Source organism: Cebus imitator, unplaced genomic scaffold (genome assembly GCF_001604975.1).
Source record: "Cebus imitator isolate Cc_AM_T3 unplaced genomic scaffold, Cebus_imitator-1.0 Scaffold36, whole genome shotgun sequence".
In the NCBI taxonomy this organism is placed as follows: domain Eukaryota; kingdom Metazoa; phylum Chordata; class Mammalia; order Primates; family Cebidae; genus Cebus; species Cebus imitator.
In genome coordinates, this window is record NW_016107351.1 from 8,162,297 (window position 1) to 8,185,776 (window position 23,480).

A 23,480-nucleotide genomic window follows, 5' to 3' on the forward strand; every position below is an offset into this window, starting at 1 on the left:
CCAATTTCCTGGAGAGTTTCCCTAATGTTTTATCATAGTATATTTATATTTTGAGGTCTTAGACATAAGTATTTAATCCAATTTGATTCGATTTATGTATATTATGAGATATAGGGATCTGGTTTTATTCTTCTGACTATGAATATCCAGTTTTCCCACCACCATTTATGGAACAGATAGTCTTTTGTCTAGTGTATGTATGTTCTTGGGACCTTGGTGAAAAGCAGTTCACTGTAGGTGTGTTAATTTGCTTCTGGGTTTTTTCTTTTGTTTTATTGGCATATGTATCTGTTTTTATGCTAGTACAATGCCATTTTGATTAATATAGCTCTATAGTATATTTGAAGTCAGGTAATATGATTCCTTCAGTTTTATTCTTTCTGCTCAGAAGATGTTAGCTACTTTGGGTCTTTTGTGGTTCCACATAAATTTTAGGATTGTTTTTTCTATTTCTGTGAAAAACCTAATTGATATTTTGACAGGAATTGCATTGCATCTGTAGGTTGCTTTGTGTAGTATGAACACTTTACAATTTTTATTCTTCTAATCCATGAACACGGAATATCACTCCCTTTTTTGTGTGTCTTCTTCAATTTCTTTCATTACTATTTTATTGTTTTCATTGTAGATGTTGTTCACTTCTTTGGTTAAATTAATTCCTAGGTAATTAAATTTATTTGTAACTATTGTAAATAGAGTCAATTTCTTAATTTCTTTTACAGATTGTTCACTGTTGGCATATAGAAATACTAATAGTTTTTGTTTGTTGATGTAGCATCCTGCAAGTTTACAGTTCTTTTCTTTTTTTGTGTGTGTGACAAAGTCTCACTCTGCTGCCCAGGCTGAAGTGCAGTGGTGTGATCTTGCCTCACTGCAACCTTTGCCTCCTAGGTTCAAGTAATTCTCCTGCCTTAGCCTCCTGAGTAGCTAGGATTACAGGCATGTGCCACCATACTTGGTTAATTTTTGTATTTTTAGTGGAGACAGGGTTTTGCCATATTGGCTAGGCTGGTCTCAAACCCCTGATCTTAGATGACCCACCCTCCTCGGCCTCCCAAAGTGCTAGCCTGTTTATCAGTTCTAATAGTATTTTGGTGAAATCTTTAGACTCTTCCAAATATAAGAGCAATAATCTGCAAACAAGGATAATTTAGCTTCCTCCTTTACAACTGTGATGCCCTTTATTTCTCTCGTCTGATTGCTGTAGCTAAGACTTCTAACATTACATTCAATAACAGTGGTCAATGTGGGCATGTTTGTCATGTTCCATATTTTAGAGGAATAGCTTTCAAGTTTTCTCCAGTATGATATCAGCTGTGGGTCTACTGTATATGGTTTTTATTATATTAAGGCATGTTCTTTCTGCACCCAGTTTTTGAGGGCTTTTTATCATAAATGGATGCTGAATTTTATCAAATGGTTTTTCAGCAGCAGTTGAAATTATAATGTATTCTCCTTTATTCTATTGATATTATGTATTACATTGATTAATTTACATATGTTGAACCCTCTTTGCATCTCTGGAATAATTCCTACTTGGAATGATGAATGACCTTCTAAATGTATTGTTGAATCTGGTTTGCTAGCATTTTGTTGAGAATATTTGCATCTATATTTACTAGTGATATTGGCCTGTAATTTCTTTTATTTCATGTATTTGTTTCATGTTGGTACTGGCCTTATAGAATGAGTTTAGAAGGGTTTCCTCCTCCTCAGCTTTTCAAAATAGTTTGAATAGCATTGGTATCATCTTTTAAATGTTTGGTACAATTCAGCAGTGAACTCCTTGGGTCACGGGTTTTTGATTACTGGGAAACTTCTTCTCGTGTTTTTGATCTTGCTACTTGTTTTTGGTCTATTCAGGTTATGGATTTCTTCCTGATTCAATCTTGGTACGTTCTATGTGTCTAGGAATTTATCCATTTCTTCTAGGTTTTCCAATTTATTGGCTTACAGTTGCTTACAGGGGGTACTAATGATCCTTTGAATTTCTATGTTATCAGCTGTAATTTTTTTTTTAATCTCCAATTTTATTTGGGTCTTCTCTCTTTTTTTCTTACCCATGCAGCCATTCTATGTCTTTTGATTGGAGAGTTTAGTCCATTTACACTCAATGTTAATTGTTGATAAATAAAGGCCTACTTTTGCCGTTTTGTTGTTTGTTTTCTGGTTGTGTTGTGGTCTTCTCTTCCATCTTTCCTTCCTTCCTGTTTGCCTTTTAGTGAAGGTGATTTTCTCTGTTGATACAATTTAATCTCTTGCTTTTAATTTTTTTGCATTCAATTTATATCTCTGGAATTGAGGTACCATTAGGCTTGCAAATGCTATCTTATAACCCATATTTTAAATGATGACAACCTAACGTTAATTGCATTAACAAACAATCATGCAGAAAGAAAACTAGTAAGAACTCTACACTTTAACTTTGCAACCCCAGCTTTTATATTGCTGTTTTACATTTCTGTTGTTTCTACTTATGTTAATTGTACTATGTCTTAAAAAGTTGCAGTTATTATTTTGGATTTGTTCATCACTTAGTCTTTTGACTTAACATAAGAGTAACTTATACACCATATTAAAGTGCTATAAAATATTGTTTTTCTGTATACTTACTATTACCAGTGAGTTTTGCCCTTCGGGTGATATTTTACTGCTCAATCACATGTTTTCTTTCAGATCGAAGAACTCCCTTTAGCATTTCTTGTAAGACAGGCCTGGTGTTGATGAATTCCCTCAGCTTTTATTTTTCTGGGAAAGTATTTATTTCTTCAGTATGTTTGAAGGTTATTTTTGCCAACTATCCTATTCTAGGATAAAGGTTTTTTTGTTTGTTTGTTTTCCCTCTCCAGTGCCACTCTCTCCTGCCCTATAACGTTTCCACTGGAAAGTCTGCTGCCGGATATATTGAAGCTCATAGTTTGTTCGTTTTCTTTTGCTAGTTATAGAATTCTTTTTTTATCCTTCCATTTGAGATTTTGATTATTAAATTATTTGAGGTAGTCTTCTTTAGATTACATCTCCTGGTGTTCTATAACTTTCTTATATTTCAATGTTGATACCTTTCTCTAGGTTTAGAAAAAATAAACTTTCTACCATTATCCCTCATATACCTCTTTTTTAGGCCATTAGCTCTTAGATTTGCCCATTGTGGTTTTTTTCTTAATCTTGTAGGTGTGCCTCACTGCTTTTTTCTTTTTTTTTTTTTCTTCACTGACAGTGTATTTTCAAATAGCCTGTCTTTAAATCTACTAATTCCTTCTTCTTCTTGATCAATTCTGCTCTTAAGAGACTCTTATGCATTCATGAAAAAAAGCATATCAGTTGCTTTTTTTTCCAGAAATTCTACTCCAGAATTTCTACTGGATTCTTTTTAATTATTTCAATCTCTTTGTTAAATTTGTTTTCTAAGACTCTGAATTTCTTCTCTGTATTAGCTTAAATTTCTTGAGTTTTCTCAAAACAACTATTTTGAATTCTCTGCCTTATAAGTCACATACCTCTGTCTCTCTGGAATTGGTGTCTTGTTCCTTATTTCATTTAATTGGTGAGGTCATGTTTTCCTGCATGGTCTCGATGTTTGTGATTTTTGACAGTGTCTGAGTACTGAAGATAAATATTTACTGTACTCTTCACAGTTTCAGCTTACTTATTTGACCCTTATTCTCTTCTTTGCTTTTCACATTCTCTGTGCTAAGCTGTCTGGAGTTCAGAGAGTCGTGATACCAGCACCCCTGTGGCCAACACTTGGTCAGACCTAAAATAAGCACAACACTGGGTGTCACCCAAGGCCTACTTTAACCTCTACCTGGCTATTGTCTATGTTTTCTCAAGGCTCTAAGGGTCTACTATCAGCAGGTTAGAAAGCCAGCCAAGTTGTGTCTTTCTCTTCTTGGTCACGAGTATTCCCAAGCCCCAGCTGGTTTCAGAGATGCCATCGGGGATGCAGGGATTGGAGTCCAAAACCTTACTTGGTGTTTTATTTTACTGTGGCTAAGCTTGTTCTTAAACTACATGACAAAGTCCTTCCCACTCTTATTTCACATTTCCACAGTCAAAGAGGCCTCTCCCAGTGGCCACTACCAACATCAGCCCACAGGGAGTTCTGCCAGGCCACCACTGATGTTCACTTAAAGCTCAACAGATCTTTGGTCAGTTTGTGGTGAATGCTTCCCGGCCTGGGACTCACTTTTCAGAATAGTGTGTTTGCTCTTTTGACAGTTTTCTTCACTGTGTTCTTTAGTTTAACTAGGTAACACTTGTTAATTTTTGTTTTTGCTGCAATTGCTTTTGATGACTTAGTCATAAAGTCTTTTCCAAGATCAGTATCAAGAATGGTATTTCCTAAATTTTCTTCTAGGATTTTTATAGTTTGAGGTCTTACATTTAAATGTAACTCAATTTGATTTAATCCTTTAGTCCATCTTGATTTAATTGTTATATGTGGTGAAAAATAAGGTTCTACTTCATTATTCTGTATGTGGCTAGCCAGCTATCACAGTATCATTTGTTAAATAAGGAGTCCTTTGCCATTGCTTATTTTTGTTGATTTTGTTGAAAATCATATGACTGTGTGTGTTACTTACCCCTGGTTCTCTATTCTGTTCCATTGGACTATGTGCCTGTTTTGTACCACTACCATGCTGTTTTGACTACTGCTGCCTTATAGTATGAAGTCAGGAAATGTGATAACTCTGGCTTTGTTTTCTGGGTTTTTGTTTTGTTTTGTTTTGCTTTGTTTATGCTTGGCATTGTTGGATATATGACCTCTTTTTTGGTTCCATGGAAATTTTAGAATAGTTTAAATTCTGTGAAACATGGCATTTGTAGTTTAATAGAAAGAGAACTAAATCTGTAGATTGCTTTGGGCAGTATAACCACTTCAACGATATTTATTCTTCCAACCTATGAGCATGGGATGTTTTTCCATTTGTTTATGTCATCCATGTTTTTTTTCAGCAGGGTTTTATAGTTCTCCTTGTAGAGATCTTTTACCTCCCTGGCTAGATGTATTCCTAGCTATTTTATTTTTCATGAATATTGCAAATGAGATTGCATTCTTGATTTGGCTCTCACCTTGAACATTATTCATATATAGAAGTGCTATGAATTTTCATACATTTATTTTGTAACCTAAAATTTTACTGAATTTGTTTATCAGTTTCAGGAGTCTTTTGATGGAGTTCTTAGGGTTTTCTAGTTAGAGGATCATACCATCCACAAAGAGAGAGAGTTTAAATTCTCTTTTTCCTGTCTGGATGCCTTTTATTTATTTTTCTTTCCTGATTGCTTTGGCTAACACTTCAAGTAACATGTTGAATAGGAGTGGTAAGAGTGGGCAACCTTGTCTTGTTTCAGTACTCAAAAGGAATCCTTCCAGCTTGTGCCCATTCAGCATGAAGTTGGCTATGGGTTTGTCATAGACGGCTCTTATAATTTTGAGGTATGTTCCTTGGATGCCTAGTTTCTTGAAGGTTTTCATCATAAAGTGATGCTGCAGTTTTTTCTGCATCTATTGAGATGATCATATGGTTTTTGTTTTAAATTCTGTTTATGTGGTAAACTACATTTACTGGTTTGCATATGTTAAACCAACCTTGTATCCCAGGAATGAAGCCTCCTTGATCATGGAGAATTAATTTTTTGATATGCTCCTGAATTTGGTTTGCTAGTATTTTGTTGAGCATTTTGCATCTATGTTCATTAGAGATTTTGGCCTGGAGCTTTCTTTTTGTATTTTGTCTCTACCAGGTTTGGTATCAGGGTGATGCTACTTTAACTGAATGATTTAGGGAGGAGTCCCTCCTCCTCAATTTTTGAAATAATTTCAGTAGAATTGGTACCAGCTTTTCTTTCTATATCTGGTAGTATTTGGCTATGAATCTATCTGGTTCAGAGCTTTTTTTGGTTGACAGGTTTTCTGTTACTGATTCATTTTTGGAACTCAATATTGGTCTGTTTAGGGCTTCAATTTCTTCCTGGTTCAATCTTGGGAGATTGTGTGTTTCCAGGAATTTATTCATTTCCTCTAGATGTTCTAGTTTGTGTACATAGAGTTGAGTTGTTCATATTAGTCTCTGAGGATCTTTTGTATTTCTATGACATTTGTTGTAATGTCATCTTTGTCATTTCTGATGGTGTTTTTCTGGATTTTCTTTTTTTCTTTGTCAATCTAGGTAGCAGTCTATTGAACTTATTCATCCTTTTAAAGAATCAAACTTTTGGTTTCATTGCTATTTTGCATGGATTTCTAGGTCTTCATTTCATTCAGTTTCACTCTTGTTTTAGTTAATTCTTTTCTTCTGCTAAATTTGGGGTTAGTTTGTTACTGCTTTTCTAGTTTCTCTAGGTTTTATGTTAGATAATTAATATGACATCTTTCTAGCTTTTTGAGGTAGCTGTTCAAGGCTGTGAGCTTTAAACACTGCTTTTGCTCCATACCATGTATTTTGGTATGTTAAATCTCTATTTCCATTTATTTCAAAAAATGTTTTGATATCTCTCTTAATTTTGTTGTTTACCCAAAAGTCAGTCAAGAGCAAGTTTGTTTAATCTCCATGAAACTGTGTGGTTTTGAGAGATCCTCCTGGTATTGATTTCTATGGCACAGCTATTAGGTGAACCAAAATGCCTGTATTTATTGTGTATATTTGTTCTCCTTAAGAACTTTTACAAGTAACAGAGTTAGAACTAGTAACTGAGGAAGAAAAACATACACCAAATCAATTCCACTTACTAGAGCCATGATTAATGATGGAATAGTACCTGAGAGGCAAGAGTTTTCCACTCCAACATTAACTAGTTTTGGCACTTCCTTACCATTCAACTCCTTTCTATCTTTCAGCTCCAATAAGTAACCCAAATTCTAACCATATAAATTGCTTAGAATATGAAATGTTTGCTTTATTGTATGTTTGTTGCAAACGTAATTTGCACCTAAAAATACAATGCTATCAAACACAAGGAAAATCTTTTCAATTGTCTGCTCTACATGCTCTCTATATAGTAAATACATAATGTAGAAATTTGACATTTCAATCATCACAGTGATATCAGAATGTCCAATAAAGAAAAATGAATGGTTCTTTAGTCTCAGAGATTTCAAGGGTATTTTAATCTTTGGATAAGAATAGAAATATTTTCCTGCAATTAAGATAAGAAAATAATTCCATTATATAGTAAATTTCCACCTTTCAGAAATTGTGTTTTTCTCCTAGATCTATTTTATTCATAATTTAAGGAATAAAATTGTCACTTCTTATGAAAATATAAATATATCTATTATTATATAATAAATAAAAATGATCTAAGTATACCTTTTTATGTATTTTTAGCATACCTTTTTTCATGTTTGTTTAATTAAATAGCTTATTTTCACGGAATCTTAACTTTAAACATCTTAGTTTTAGGTAGAAAAGGTAAAAAAAAATTTAAAATACACTAGCAAATTTCATCTTTATTGTCCTGTTACACTCTTTAGCATTATTTTTATTCTTGTTTTTTCTCTACTATATTTTGATAAATAGTCTCTTTGTGTCTCTGTCTTTTTGAGGCCACCTTTCAACCATGTAAATATTTGGAGCTCACATGTTTGAAAGATCAAGATTCAAAATGGGATAGAAGCAGTAAGAGTAATTGATAAAAGGAATCACAGAGTGGGAATGAAGAATAAGGAAAGGCACAACTGGAAGAATTTCCCCAAGAGGGTAGTTTCTGGGAAGAAAAACAAAATATATAATTATGTCTACATGGCCAGGTGCGGTGACTCACGCCTGTAGTCCCAGCACTTTGGGAGGCTGAGGCGAGTGGATCACCTGAGGTCAGGAGTGTGAGACCGGCCTGGCCAACATGGTGAAACCCCATCTCTACTAAAAACACAAAAGTTAGCTGGGCATGGTAGTGCACGCCTGTAAATCCCAACTACTCCACAGGCTGAGGCACAAGAATTGTTTGAACCCCAAAGGTGGAGGCTGCATTGAGCCAAGACCCCATCACAGCACTCTAACCTGGGTGAGAGAGCAAGGTTCTGTCTCAAAAAAAAAAAAATATATATATATATGTACACATAGTTAAAATTAATATAATCTCATTCTTAAATACAAAATGTATTTAATTCACTTATTCAAAATTAAGAACCATAAAAAGAAAAACAACTTGCATTCAAAAAAATCTTGATAGATTAGAACTGGAAAAAATGGGTAAAATAAAATTTAATAAAAATTCACAAAACATCCTATATTTAAACTCAAAAGCAACTTGAAATTAGGAAGAAGAAACAATTATTCATTTTGAAACCTACTTTTTGTTTTGTTTTAGTGGGGTTTATTTTTTTGTTTCAGGAAGGTTAATGAGGGTTTCAGAAATATATACATTGCAATATTAAGCTAATAGAAACAGTTATATCTTCGGTAGACTACATGGCTTAGGCCACATGATTACATTAATATCAACATCAAAAAACCAAAATGGTCAATGCTGTTGATCAACATCAAACAACATCAAAAAACAAAGTGACTGCCAGGCACAGCGGCTCACACCTGTAATCCCAACACTTTGAGAGGCCAAGGCAGGGGAAACATGGGGAAACCCCTGTCACTACCAAAAAAAAAAAAAAAAAAAAAAGTTAGCTGGGCATGGTGGTGTGATGGTGGATATCCATAGTCCCAGATACTCTGAAGGCTGAGAAGGAGGATCACTTAAGCGGCGGAGGTAGAAGTTGCAGTGAGCCCATATGGCACTTCTGCATTCCAGCCTGGGTGACAGAGTGAGACACTGTCTCAAAAAATAAATAAATAAAAACAAAGGTACACTCTGCAGTGGGAACTCAACACATTGAGATACCTTGCAGTTTAAATACAGTTGATGTGAGGAAATTATAAATGGCTCAGAATATTTAGCCTCCTCCCGTGAATAAGGAAGGCATATGATACCTGATCCATGCCAGAGAGCAGACAAGAAAGAATGCAAGTTAAAGAAAAGTGCAGTTTCATACAAACTCAGGTAAATCTAGCAACTAGAGCTATGAAAAAAATGAAAAATAAAAATTTTTTTTGAGAATTCCAGAATTGGTCATTACTAAAACTTTTCACCCAAAATGTGAATGATTACTCATCAATGTTTCAGATGTGGTTTATTTACACTCAGTATAATCCCTAAACTTCAAAAAAAAAAAATCTCCTTTCTAGTTAATTTCCCCACAGATGATAGCACCAAGTGTTGTTCATGCTGGATTCAGAAAGCAGGAATGGAGAATCTATTCATCTCTGACAACAGCTGTTGGACATGGAATTTTACCTTTGCTTTCATTGTTGCTGCTAGGTAAGATCTTGAACAGTCACTTCTGTACTGCCTGTTATCTAGACCTCTTCTGTAAAGGTCTGTCACTTCTGTGCTACAGACTGCTAACCTCATTGGTGGGGTGTCCTTGTGCTGTGATGTCTCCATTTCTGAATTTCCTAACATCAGCTTTCTCTAGCCTTCCAATCATATACTTATGTTAAGCCTTTAATTCCCTGTATTAAGACAATTACTGCTTAAAATACTCAGAATGGCCTCGGTTTTTCTTGAATGACTGATATATAATTGAATAGAAGCTGGATCCCATGTGTTCCACAAAGCACACTATGATTACTATACATAATATTGTATATTATAATTATAATATATATGCAATATATATTACCATATATATTACTGCACATATATTATACATTATTGGTTGAAAAAAATAATTGAATAAGAAAAAGTATGTCTTTTTATACCTGTATATTTATTTGACTAAAAAGCAAATACACAATTGTATACTGTTTTATAAAATTTTACCTTTTTAAATATGTAATACTCTAATCCAATTAAAATACATTGGTTCAGGGATGCAAATTTTACATGAAATTTCTAATTAATCTGGAAATCAAAACACTGACCTTTTCTGAACTCTTAGTAACTAACAAAATCAAGTCACTAGTTTTCCACTCACATCCTTAATTGTCTGAAAGATTTAAACCGTCAGATTATATTCTGAAAGATTTAAACTGTTAGATTATATTCAAAGTATAGCTATCCCTTTAAAGTTTTATTTCATTTATCAGTTTTCTTTTCATTCTGATTTAAGATAGGAGGATAAAGCCAAGTATATAATTGAAATGGTCTTCAAGTTGATTAGTCATGGGTGTGGCCTATCCAAACATGCAAGCTATGGGAGGAAGCCATTTTCTTGGATTAATTCTGGAAAAGGACTTACAGAACGCTGAATCTGAGAATTATTCATATACTTTTGAGAGAGAATGTCACCACAGATCAGAACTCTGGAAAAGATCTGGAAGCCTAGGCTAGGGAAAAGAATGGAGAGAATCTGTGGGAGCTAGACCTTAGATTTGTGAAGATATTGGGCTGGATTATGTTGACAAACAAGAGGAATTGTTGAGACACTCAGGGTGTGAGAGCCTAAGATGAAGTTCATAGAGCAACACTGGGTAAAGTAAAGATCAGCAAGAGGAGGAGAGCTGCATCTTGAGGTTCCTATAAACATCAAAATTTTCGCACTCCTTAAATGTAGTTTTGTCTTGGAACTGCCTTCCATCACACACATACACATACATGCACACACACACAGAGAGTATTATTGTGTCAAAATGTCAAATGTAGTACTAATTGGCAATAATGTCAAATAAATGTATAGGTTCGTTTTTAACTACCCAGTCTCTGAATTGTAATTGTGTTTTAAGAATTTCCCTTTCATAATCCTAGCCAATTTCAACTTCTTGTACATGTCTTATCCCCTTTATTTTTCAAGGATAGGAAACACTCTTGTGCAAAATTAGAAAATTATTAAATGAATCTACAGTTCTTTATTTGTCCTCCTCCCACTCCCCAGTGACTAAAACAATGTGCCCTTCACTAATTCATCTTACTAGATTTTTGGATTTAATTAATAATATCTCTTAGGAAGTACTTCCTATAAAAGATTTTTTCCTTACCTTCATCACACTAAACATTCATAGATTTATATATTGGTATTTTAATATTATTTGTCATGTCAGTTTTTTTTAAATATGAACATTTGTAATGAATTGTAATAACAGGCAGAATCCCACTGGGCATTAATACTAAAAACTTAATTTAATATCCAGCTTCATTATTTTACGACTCATGATACTAAAACTGTAATGATAATGTCTACCCCTCAGATGTTGTTAAGATTAATTGAGACATCACGTGTAAAGCACTTAGCACAATGACTGCCTATGTCCAATTAATATTAATCCTTTTTTCTTTCCCTTTAGAAAAGTTTTAAATTTCTCAGAGCTATCAGATTCCAAATTCCTCTCACCTGTGTTCACATATATCCAGTTCATAATGTCTCCATATAGCTAGACATCAACTGCCTCAGACTAGCCTGGTGAAAATAACAGATTCATGAGCTCCAATTATGTAATGATCTTTAGGACTAGGAACAGAAATCTGCATTTTATAAGCTCATACCTGTTGTGTATGTACCTGATGTTTGAGGGCAATTAGCCTAACCCTTTGATAACAGTTGACTATTGAAATAGTTCACTGCAAATCCTATCTAGAAGAAAAGATAAAAAGTGAATTTTTTAAAAAGTTTTAAAAACGGAACATGAGGATTGATTATAGAAAACAATATTGGGTAGAAAAATAGTGCATGCTGAGTGACATGGAGGTGAAATATGATACCCAACAAATCATAATGTGAGGAAGGAACTAAAATATGTTATTAATAACATTGCATATTAAATGGAGAATTTTAATGATTTCTACACAACTCAGGCAATGTAATAACTGCCTTGTATGCAGCGAGGTATGAATTTTGTTTTTCATCATTTTAACAGCATATGATTGCAGCTAGCAGGCTATATTCAATTTTCAACCTTAATGTTATTAGTAGATTTTCCCCTCAACTGTACACTTTAAAATGCATTAAAGTGCAAAAGTAACAGAAAAAGGAATTTTAATTCTTTTATCCAAAGTGTCCAACTCACACCTCTCTCCAATGAGATTCAGGTGTCTCCATAAATTATTCTAAAGTGAGACCAACCTCAGGTTTAGCAAATTCAGATACTTCAAATCCTATGGTCACAGAGAGAACTATAGTCTTTATGTTAGTTAATAGGTAAGTTTTTACATTTTTAAAAATTTGAATTGACTGACTCAGTGCAAATATCCTCAATTTATTTTTCTTAGTCCCTTTGTATTGGATTTACCTTCCTGCAAGTTTGATAATTAGTTTTCTTATTTTCTCTTCTCTAAATTAATTATTTACTATTTTATTATAATATTCAACAAGAGGTACCTTTGTCACAGATATTTGGCATCTGGTGAGGTTCCTATTCTCTTTATTTTTTGAGGACACATTAAAGTGTCAGATTTTCCTTATAACAAATTAAAAATTTGGATATCTGAAAGCAGTGCTTATCTGACTTGTTATTTGGTAAATACCTGCTTTAAATGTCTACATTATGTCATAATGGACTATAGGAGTTAATAATAATCCCTTCCATTTATTATCATGTTATAAAATTCATGATTCCATTTGTTTTGCAATGTTATGGGACTGGGAGAAGGGGAAAGTTCTGTTCACAGATGGTAACATGAATAGGGACATTCGGAAAGAAAATAGAGCATTAATACGGCTATAAGGATTAATACAATAGGATGCAAAAGAAAAATAGTTAAAGAATTAATAGAAATTGCATCTACTAGAGTTGAATTTGACCAAGAGCAGAAGTTAGACAGAAAAAGCCAGTTTCAACAGAACAGGTATACAAAGGGTATTCTTATGCCATACCTATCCAACCAGTTCTTCCACATCAGCTTGTTTTTTTCTGTGCACCTGTGAATTTTCATCCAGTAACATCAATATTTGGTGAAACTTTTAGGTATAATATGTAACATTTATTTGTTATATTTATTATTTGTATTGTATATGAATCAAATGTTATGTATAATTTTATGTAAGAATGATAGCAAGAGATTAGACCTCCCGTAAGGCAATTACTACAAAGAGTCCTTAGAAAGAGTATTCTGGGCATGTGACACTCAGACTAATGGCCTAAAATTCATGTCACCAAAGCCCAACGTTTATCAGAGCTTCTCTAGCATCAAAAGAACCTCCTGCTTCACCAATAGGAAATGCCTTTTTATTATTTTACATTTTGGAGTTACATTAGTTCTGCTTTTTAAAATATTTGATCATTACAAAATGTATACATGCATTGAAACATTGCATTATGTCCCATAAATATTTACAATTATTAAATTGCCAATTAAATTAAAACAAAACTTTTAACAAGTGAAAATAAAATCGAACATAATAACAAAAATGTTTGAAAACAACTGACTCCAGAGACCATATGGTACCAAATAAACTAAAATTTTTCCAAAAAGTTACAAGCTGTTTTGAAATGTTATCTTTTCACATATATTACCTGCTTATTACAAAGGCTTTAATGTCAAAGAATACACAGAACACAATATTTTAGTTTTGATACTGCAAGAATCACTTAGAGGAAAGAAATACAAATTTTTGTGATAAAAAAGAGAAAAAATAGAAAAGAAAAGAAATTAAAATTAGAAAAACAAGTTGGAAATCCTTTCCAAGTGAGAAATGTTTAAACATGTGAGCATATTTGTTCAAAATGCAAAAAACATACATCACAACTTGTTCTATTATGTTTCAATAAAACAGGAGAATTACAAGGCCTTCCTATTGTCTTCATTGTAATTTTTATTATGGGAGAGTAACTTTCAGCAGTATTCTTATGATGAATTTCAATGTATATATAAACAATACGTTAATCTAATATGCACTACCTTGCAGATCATTCATATAGCATTAACTGACTTAAAGCTTTTAATAATATCATCTGGCAAACTCAGTCCAAGTTAACACTTAGTGGTATAATACAGCTATATTTTCAAGAACTTTATTTTGAAGGTGAAATAAAGCTCCAAGTACAGGAAATGCTTATTTGCCAAGGACAGATATAAGTCATTTTATGTCTACCACAAGCACACCTTACTATATTACTCACAAGCTTCACATTCAACCAAGGTCAAGCCGTGCAGTCCCACATCACCTTTGGAAACTTTGTATCAAGGCTTGGTATAAATTTACCTTTAAATTATTAACAGTTAATTTATCATTCCTCTTAGGAAAAGGAAAATGGTTTTTGGAGGTTTGATTATATGCTCTGACACATTTTTACCCTTTACTGAGACCTCACCAAGCACAGTACCATTTGTGAAGAAATAAATGTTCTCATAATTTGTGCAGCACAACCCTCATCACCAGGCTTTAAATTATCTTATCTAACATCCATTTCCAGTTATTAAAAGGGAAGCATAAAAACTGAAGACAATTTATAGTGCAAAGAATAAAAAAGAAAAGAAGGAGACAGACAGAAAGAAGAAAAAGAAAAAGTTAGAAAATAGAACCTAAGCTGATGGATGAGGAGATTAAAATTGCCTGCGTATTGTGGGCTGAATTATGGCCCCCTCCCAAATTCAAATGTTGACATCCCAACTCTCAGAACCTCAGAATATAATTTCATTTGGAGATAAGACCTTTAAAGAGTCAACTAAGTTAAAATGTGGTCATTTAGGGTGGGCCCTAGCCCAATATGACCCTGTTCTTATAAGAAGGAGATTAGGACACAGACACATGGAGGGAAGACAGTAAGAAAAAGAAAGAAGACAGGCATCTTCAAGACAAGTGAGGCCTCGGGAGAAACTAAACCTGTAGACACCTTGATCTCAGACTTGTAAACTTCAGAACTGTGAGAAAATAAAATTGTTGTGTTTAAACCACACCCAGTGTGTGGGACTGTTATTACCAAACTAATACACTGGGCAATGGAAAGAAAACTGAATAAAAATTTAATGTGTGTTTAATTACGAGAAGGCTTATTAAGTGAAGAGTTTTTATTAAATTTATTGGCAATACATAATTAGATGAAATGGAAAGAGCAAATAATTCAGCTTTCCAGTTATTTTGCTAAGTCAGCTGCTTGCTAAGCATAATAAATTAAGCTAATATACTCAGCAGAATTTTTTACTAATAAAAGTGTTGATATCAACCTCGTAGACAAAAAATAAAGTTTATCCATTCAAAATTAATCAAATATCAAGTGGTATCACTCAACAAATGTCTGAACAATTTTTTCATACCTGATATTGAATTTCACTCCCTAAAATATGAAAGCCTAACCTAAGAGAGACTTTATTATTCAAAAACAGAATGGAATCATCTCAGTTCCTACTTGCCCCTCTCCTGAAAACATCTGAAGATCTCTTACCCTTTGCCCATTTCTTAAATACACAATGAAAAAATAACCAAACTGATAAAATAAAGGGAAATTTTACACAGTAATTCAATGTTCTGTGAGGCTGAATTCATACCAAAAAAGATCTAACTGAAAACTGCTTTAAAAATAATTTAATTGTTTATGTAAATGAAAATTTCTAGGAAAGGAGAACTGAGCTATAGTTTGATTCTGAGGTTCATTAACTCATCAGATTGCCATCTTGAGTTCACAATAATTCTCCCAGTTCTGTCCTCCTTCATGTGCCAAATATGTGCTCCAGTGGCTTTCCACACGGTAACAAAAGTAGTTGCCAAAGCTGCAGGCTTCCCACTCAGGCGATATTCTGTGATTATATCCAGATAACTACTCAAAGTGTATCCATGGGATGGGACCTAAGAATCTGCCTACATCCTCCAGATGATATCTATGAACACTAAATTTTGAGAAGCACCATTCTAGAGCCTGCATATTAGTACGACTTCAGGGAGACTGTAAAATAATATCATGGCTTATGTCGTGTCTCAGAGATTCTAAGTGTATTGGTCTGAGATGGGGACCAGATAGCTCTATTAAAGGCATTCCTTGCTTTACATGGTTTCTGTATGCAGCTTTCAGTTATTATGGCTTAAATAACACCTTTTCCCAACAATACTGCTGAAATTTCAGTTGCAAGTGGCATATTAATTCTGAGGAATTGTATCAGGTGCAAACTTTATTGTCAGTTCTAAAGGTATGCTGTGGCTCATCACTGCACATCTGCTCATCAGTTCACTCACATCAAAGTATGTGTCTCAGTGATAAACCTATGTGACATATTATAACATGGGTAATCAGAAAAGGAAACTGGCCAAGAAAATTAAAACAGCAGCAAATACTTCGCTCACTTTTTGATGGGGTTGTTTGTTTGTTTTTGTTTTTTTCTTGTAAATTTGTTTAAGTTCTTTGTAGATTCTAGTTATTAGCCCTTTGTCGGATGGGTAGATTGCAAAAATTTTTTCCCATTCTGTTGGTTGCCGGTTCACTCTAATGATAGTTCCTTTTGCTGTGCAGAAGCTCTTAAGTTTAACTAGATCTCTTTTGTCTAAATTTGGCTTTTGTTACCATTGCTTTTGGAGTTTTAGTCACGAAGACTTTGCCTATATCTATGTCTTGAATGGTACTGCCTAGGTTTTCTTCTAGAATTTTTGTGATGTTACGTCGTATGTTTAAATCTTTAATCCATCTGGAGTTAATTTTAGTATAAGGTGTCAGGAAGGGATCCAGTTTCAGCTTTCTGCATATGGCTTGCCAGTTTTCCCAGCATCATCTATTAAATGGGAAATCCTTTCCCCGTTGCTTGTTTTTGTCAGGCTTGTCAAAGATCAGATGGTTGTAGATGTGTACTATTACTTCTGAGGCCTCTGTTCTGTTCCATTGGTCTATATCTCTGTTTTGGTGCCAGTACCATGCTGTTTTGATTACTGTAGCCTTGTAGTATAATTTGAAGTCAGCGTGATGCCTCCAGCTATTTTTTTTTTTTGCTTAGGATTGTCTTCGCTATCTGGGCTCTCTTTTGGTTCCATATGAAGTTTAAGGTGTTTTTCTCCAATTCTGTGAAGAAAGTCAGTGGTAGCTTGATGAGATAGCATTGAATCTATAAATTACTTTGGGCAGTATGGCCATTTTCATGATATTGTTTCTTCCTAACCACGAGCATGGAAGGTTTTCCCATCTGTTTGTGTCCTCTCTTATTTCCTTGAGCAGTGGTTTGTAGTTCTCCTTGAAGAGGTCCTTAACATCCCTTGTTAGTTGTATTCCCAGGTATTTTACTGTCTTTTTAGCAATTGTGAATGGGAATTCACTCATGATTTGGTTCTCTGTTTGTCTGTTACTGGCTTATAGAAAAGCTTGTGATTTTTGCACACTGATTTTCCTGAGACTTTGCTGAAGTTGCTTATCAGTTAAAGGAGATTTGGGGCTGAGACGATGGGGTCTTCTAAATATACAATCATGTCGTCTGCAAATAGAGACAATTTGACTTCTTCTTTTCCTAACTGAATACCCTTTATTTCTTTTTCTTGTAACTGCCCTGGCCAGAACTTCCAATATTATGTTGAACAGGAGTAGCGAGAGGGGCATCCTTGTCTTGTGCCAGTTTTCAAAGAGAGTTTCAAAGGAGTTTTCCAGTTTTTGCTCATTCAGTATATGCAGTCAACAAACATATGAAAAAAAGCCCATTATCACTAGTCATTAAAAGAAATGCAAATCAAAACCACATTGAGATACCATTTCACTCCAGTTAGAATGGTGATCATTAAAAAAATCAGGAGACAACAGATGCTGGAGAGAATGTGGAGAAGTAGGAATGCTTTTACACTGTTGGTGAGAGTGAAAATTAGTTCAACCATTATGGAAGACAGTGTGGCGATTTCTCAAGGATCTAAAAATAGAAATGTCATTTGACCCAGCAATCCCTTTACTGGGTATATACCGAAAGTATTATAAAACATTCAACTATAAAGACACATGCACACATATGTTTACTGTAGCACTGTTCACAACAGCAAAGACTTGGAACCAACTCAAATGCCCATCAAAGTTAGACTGGATAAAGAAAATGTGACACATATATACCATGGAATATTATGCAATGATAAAAAGGATGAGTTCATGTCCTTTGTAGGGACACAGATGAATATGGAAACCATCATTCTCAGCAAACTGACACAAGAGCAGAAAACCAAACACCACATGTTCTCACTCATAAGTGGGTGTTTAACAATGAGAACACATGAACAAAGGGAAGGGAACATCACACACTGGGGCCTGTTAGGGGGTGGGGAACCTAAGGGAGGGATAGCAAGGGGTAGGGGGGTTGGGGAGGGCTAACATTAGAAATATCTAATGTAGATGATGGGGGATGGATGCAGCAAACCACCATGGCACGTGTATACCTAGGTCACAAAACTGCATGTTCTTCACATGTACCCCAGAACTTAAAGTATAATTTAAAAAAAAAAAAGGGCAGCAAAGAAATAAAAATGTTAATTCTTGGAGTTAAATGAAAATTAAGTGTAAATGGAATGGCTGACTGTGGGAATATGCTGACACTGCTGCTATTTGATAGACCCTAGATATGGAACAGACAAATATAGTGAGGGTGAACTTAACAGCATGAATGAGGAAGGTGGTTGTAAAGAATGAAGATGCTCCAGAGGAAGTGACTTGGCAAAAGTTTTGCATTAAAGGAATTCTGAGACATCTTACGGCATTGAAAGCTCAAAGAATAAAATGTGGGAAGCTGACCCAAACTCAGAAAAGAGTGTGACAATTTGTGAAAGCATAGAAGACTTGGATGCTCATATAGCATCATAAGTGATATAAGAAGGCAAGCACTGTTCAAATTTATTTTTTTAAGTTTTCTACAAAAATTTAAACATTTTCTTCAATGTTTGCAATGTTTTCATTGGGCAATAAATATTAGTTTACTTTAAAATTTCACATTGAGATGGCAAGTTCATTTTTAATAATTTGCAAAAAAAATCAAGGAACAATTGGAATTTTCTCAATGATTGATAATTAATTGATAATTGTTAATTGTGATGTTACCCTCCCTATGTCCATGTGCTCTCATTGTTCAACTCCCATTTATGAATAAAAACATGTGTGTTTGGTTTTCTGTTCCTGTGTTAGTTTGCTGAGAATGGTGGTTTCCAGCTTCATCCATGTCCTTGCAAAGGACATTAACTCATTTTTTTTTTTATGGCTACATAGTATTCCATGGTGTATATGTGCCACATTTTCTTTATCCAGTCTGTCATTGATGGTCATTTGGGTTGGTTCTAAGTCTTTGCTATTGTAAATAGTGCTACAATAAACATATGTGTGCATGTGTCTTTATAGTTAAATGATTTATAATCCTTTGGGCATATACCCAGTAATGGGATTGCTGGTATGAACTTCTTCTTTAAAGGCATCACAAAACATTAAAAGTTTGGGTACAATTTTTAAAACTAAAAGGAAAGAAAAATCTAGACAAGGTATGCCTTCTAAGTAGCAATGAAAGTTATTAGATTTTGATAACTTCCATAAAAATGTTTTCCAATTCAATTGTGCAGAGTTTAATGTGGATACACACAAAAATGCCCTTTTCAAAATAATTACATGTAATATGGGCATTTCCTCTAAACATACATTTTAAAAATGTTTTATTGAGATCAAGAAACTAATATGCAGAAAAAGAAGTTTGATAGTTTCTGCATATGACTCATATTATATCCAATAATATAATGCATGTAGTATAGTAATTATTACTAAGGCTTTGACTAGAATTTACAAATACAATTTCCTTTTTAAAACATCAGTCCAGGGTTTTCGAGGTTGTTTTTTAAGCCATGATCATAAAACCTGTATAAGCTTAAGGACCGTATTTATAGATTCAGGTAGGCAATGGATTATGCAAAGTGGAGAATTTTTCTCACACACACCTTGATCCTTCAGTTTTTATCGCCATTTACCGTCATGCTTGCTTAGAAGTAGTATGGCAGTTTTTGAATTATGTATTGATTCCCTATATTAAATTGCTCATGTAAAGGTAAAGAAGAACTAAATAATTAATAATTGGCAAACTAATTTCAGTCTTTCTTAGTGGGAATACTACTTAAAATTATGTCCAATCTACTTCGAACTTCATCTTAGTCACATAAAATTATAGCTGCTGAGTATGTTCTTTGCTTTGAAGTGAAAGTTTTATTAAGTCTTCTTTTGTTTCCTGATGGTTATGATGTGGATTGAAATGTTTCTTAAATAATTGGCATAGAACACTTCTCGTTAGCTTTAGTATTTAAAAACTAGAATATAATGTATTTTTCAATTTTAAGAATTTGTTCAATGTTAAGCCATAATACTGTTTCTTTCTTATTTATGAAGAACATACAATAAATAAAGAACATACTCTCCCATCCAAGATGGAATAACAAACGAAACTTTACTCTTCCCCTGAAATACATGAAAAACAGGATGAAAAACACAAAACAATGGTTTTCTGTTTTGGACATCTAGCAGTGCAGGGCAATATTGTCTGAGAGAGGAAAAACTAAGGGCCCTATGGTTTCCCAGTGACAAAGATTCTCTGCTTGATCAAACTTTAATCAGCTCCCCTAAAATGCCTTCTCAACTAGGCCCTGACCTTGGGCTTCCATGAATGTGCATTGTTCAATTTTAACAAGAATCTTGCTAAGACAGGTTAGCCAGAATCCTCCATTTTCAATACATAGCTGATCAAGTTCTTCACTCCCTACCAGCCCTCAGGTAATGTCTGATCACCCTACCCTGCCTTCAGCAAGAATTATGTCAAGTTTATTCAGCCAGAATCCCCCCTTAGTATCATCTTAGTGTTTTCTATACACTGAATCCTACTCTGCTCCTTAGCTATAAATTCACTCTTTGTTATATTTAGAATTGAGAACATGAAAGTTGTCAGAATCAAAATAAAGTCACTAATATTAAGACAACCCTTACAAATAGAGCTAAGAAAGCCATGAAGAGAGGGTTCTCACACTTACATGCCTGGTAACAACAACCAAAAATAACTACAGGAACCACAACCTAGCAGATCACAACCTTACACATAAAATACTTCTGCAAGAATATCTGCCCCACAGCTGGCTGTCCAACCTTGGAGTGGCACCATCCATGCTCTTGATCATTGTTGTCAAGTATAATTATTTCAAACCAATTATATAATCCTTCGCCTGTTTTTCTTTTAAAACCTTTGTCTTTCTTTACCTCCCTGAATATGTGCATAGCTTACTTTGGCACATGTACTATCATTGCAATGCCTTATTCCCAAATAAGTACATTTTCTTTTAGAGAGCCTCTCTCTATTTGTTATTTTGGTTGACAAGAACCATCGCCGTCTCCTTCTGCAAAAACACACTTTGGTGCTCTCTATTCCTACTGCAATAATTCCTGGAATAAATTCAGCCTTACCACTCTTTAACAAGTGTCATGAATAATCCTTTCTTTAACACCAGCTCACTGCCTGGAAAGAATTTACAGCTAGGGTGAAGGTATCAGAACTCAAGTGGAGTCCAGCAGTCTCCATAATTTGTGGAGATGAAGCTGGTAGTCTAGGCAGTTCCAGACAGCGAGAGTTCCTAGAACAGAGTACCAAAGAAGAGAGAAGGAAGAAAGCTGGAGAAATGCAGCTGGGAGGAAGGAGTTGACTTCTTGACTGGGTACTGATTAATTAGCAAGGGCACGTGAGGAAACAACCTAAGCCTGGGAAAATAACCACGCGAAAGCTGTTCTTCAAGCTTATACAAGGCGGAGAATAGTTTATGTTCTTGTAAGCATAATGGAAAACCACACAAATCTAGGTGCATCAGTTACAGTCCTGTGAAAAATACTGCCTCACTACTGGGGGAATATTAGCCCTATCTAAAAGGCTATTTTAGACTCTTCTGGGAAAGCTTTAAAGACTACTTTTGATTAAACTATTTCCAAGCAAATATGACTACATCTCAGAATACAACTCAAGAATATTTACAGAAATTCAAAGATATCTAGCAAATAACACTATAAAATTTACAAGGTCTGACATCCAACTGAAAGTTACTAAGCACATAAAAGGAGCAAGAGAGTGCTTTCTTAATAATAACGGGAAAACATAAACAAAGAGAAATCAATGTTAAAATGACATAGATGTATGGCAATTTTATCTCAGTTGAGGTGTTAATAACTAGATAGATACATAGTGAGAGCAAGAAAATTTATTTTGTCCTACAAATTTACATTAATGTCTAAGCAATATGTAAAGTCCTATACAAATGCTTGATTTTTTGTTATTATTTTCTGTATCTTATCAACTATCAACCGAATTAACTTATGAAGCTTTCTTTTTATGAAGGTTATTTACTAAATGGTCTTAAATTTTGTAGTTTCTGTTATAAGTTTCTAGTAAATTACCAAGGTATAAAGTAGCACTAATACCAAAATAAATTTCAAATTCTATAATGATAATATTATTGACTTCTTGAAATCCTTGACTTATTCGAAATAATTGGAAAGTCAAATACATGTTTGGATATAAAAAGTAACATTTTAACAAATATTACCAGCCTTTAAACAGTTTCACAAATATATGAAGAAAATTAGTAATCATTTATTTAGGTGAGGATAAGTTAGATAAGATTGTGTTAAACACCTAAATACTTCACAAATTGTTAACATATTAACCAAAATAAATGTAGTAGCGTATATCAGTATAGAATATTATAATATTTTTTCTTAAAACATCACCCAATAAGCATGCAATATATTGATTTTGTGGAGAAGTCACAAAATTTTTATAGAGAAAAATGACTGAATTTCAAAAAGTAAATCTGCAAGTACCAAAACTGAATATTTTGCAAATTAAGAAGAAGAAAAGTGAGTAAGAAAAGAAACTAACCAGCATTGAACACTCAGTATCTGCTAGGGACCATGATAGATTCTTTACATGTGATGCTTCATTTAATCAATAAAATCAATCCATAGATGAATCCACAGTTTAAAACTTAATTTGAAAAAAAAAAAAAAAAGCTTGAGTCTGGAACACTACTAATGTTTCAAGACCTAAGGACAAAAGATTAACTGCTGTTTCTTTCTTTCTGCTGTACTTCCAATGCCTAGCATAATGTCATATTACTAGTGATGCTCAATAACTCTTTTCTTATATAAATGCATACATTGTCCATATTTCCTGAGACATTTATTTTCCACTAAGAATATTAGAGAGAGAGAAAATTTGTGTCTACAGAGTATTGCATTTAAGAAGAGAAAGAAGCCTAAGTGAATGGCTGTCCAGCCACAGAAGCAAAGATTCCTAAAATAAGATCTTAAGAAAGAACTCCTTGTTCTAGGTTCTAGTTGTCAAATTTCAAAAGAAATTTGATTTTGCCAGGACACCCAGAATGTATCAGGCACAGTGACAAGCTCATATTAATCAAGCTCACAAAAGACTAATCTATAAAATAGATTGCTAATGCATTAATTAAAATGAAACAGAACTCCTAAGGGTCAAGAATATTCTTATCAGCTGGTCAGTACATCCTCACTTCAGCAATAAAGCTTTATGGTAAGCAGGTATTGTCAGAATATTGCTTGGTGAGCAAGATCAACTAGGAAGATGATCAT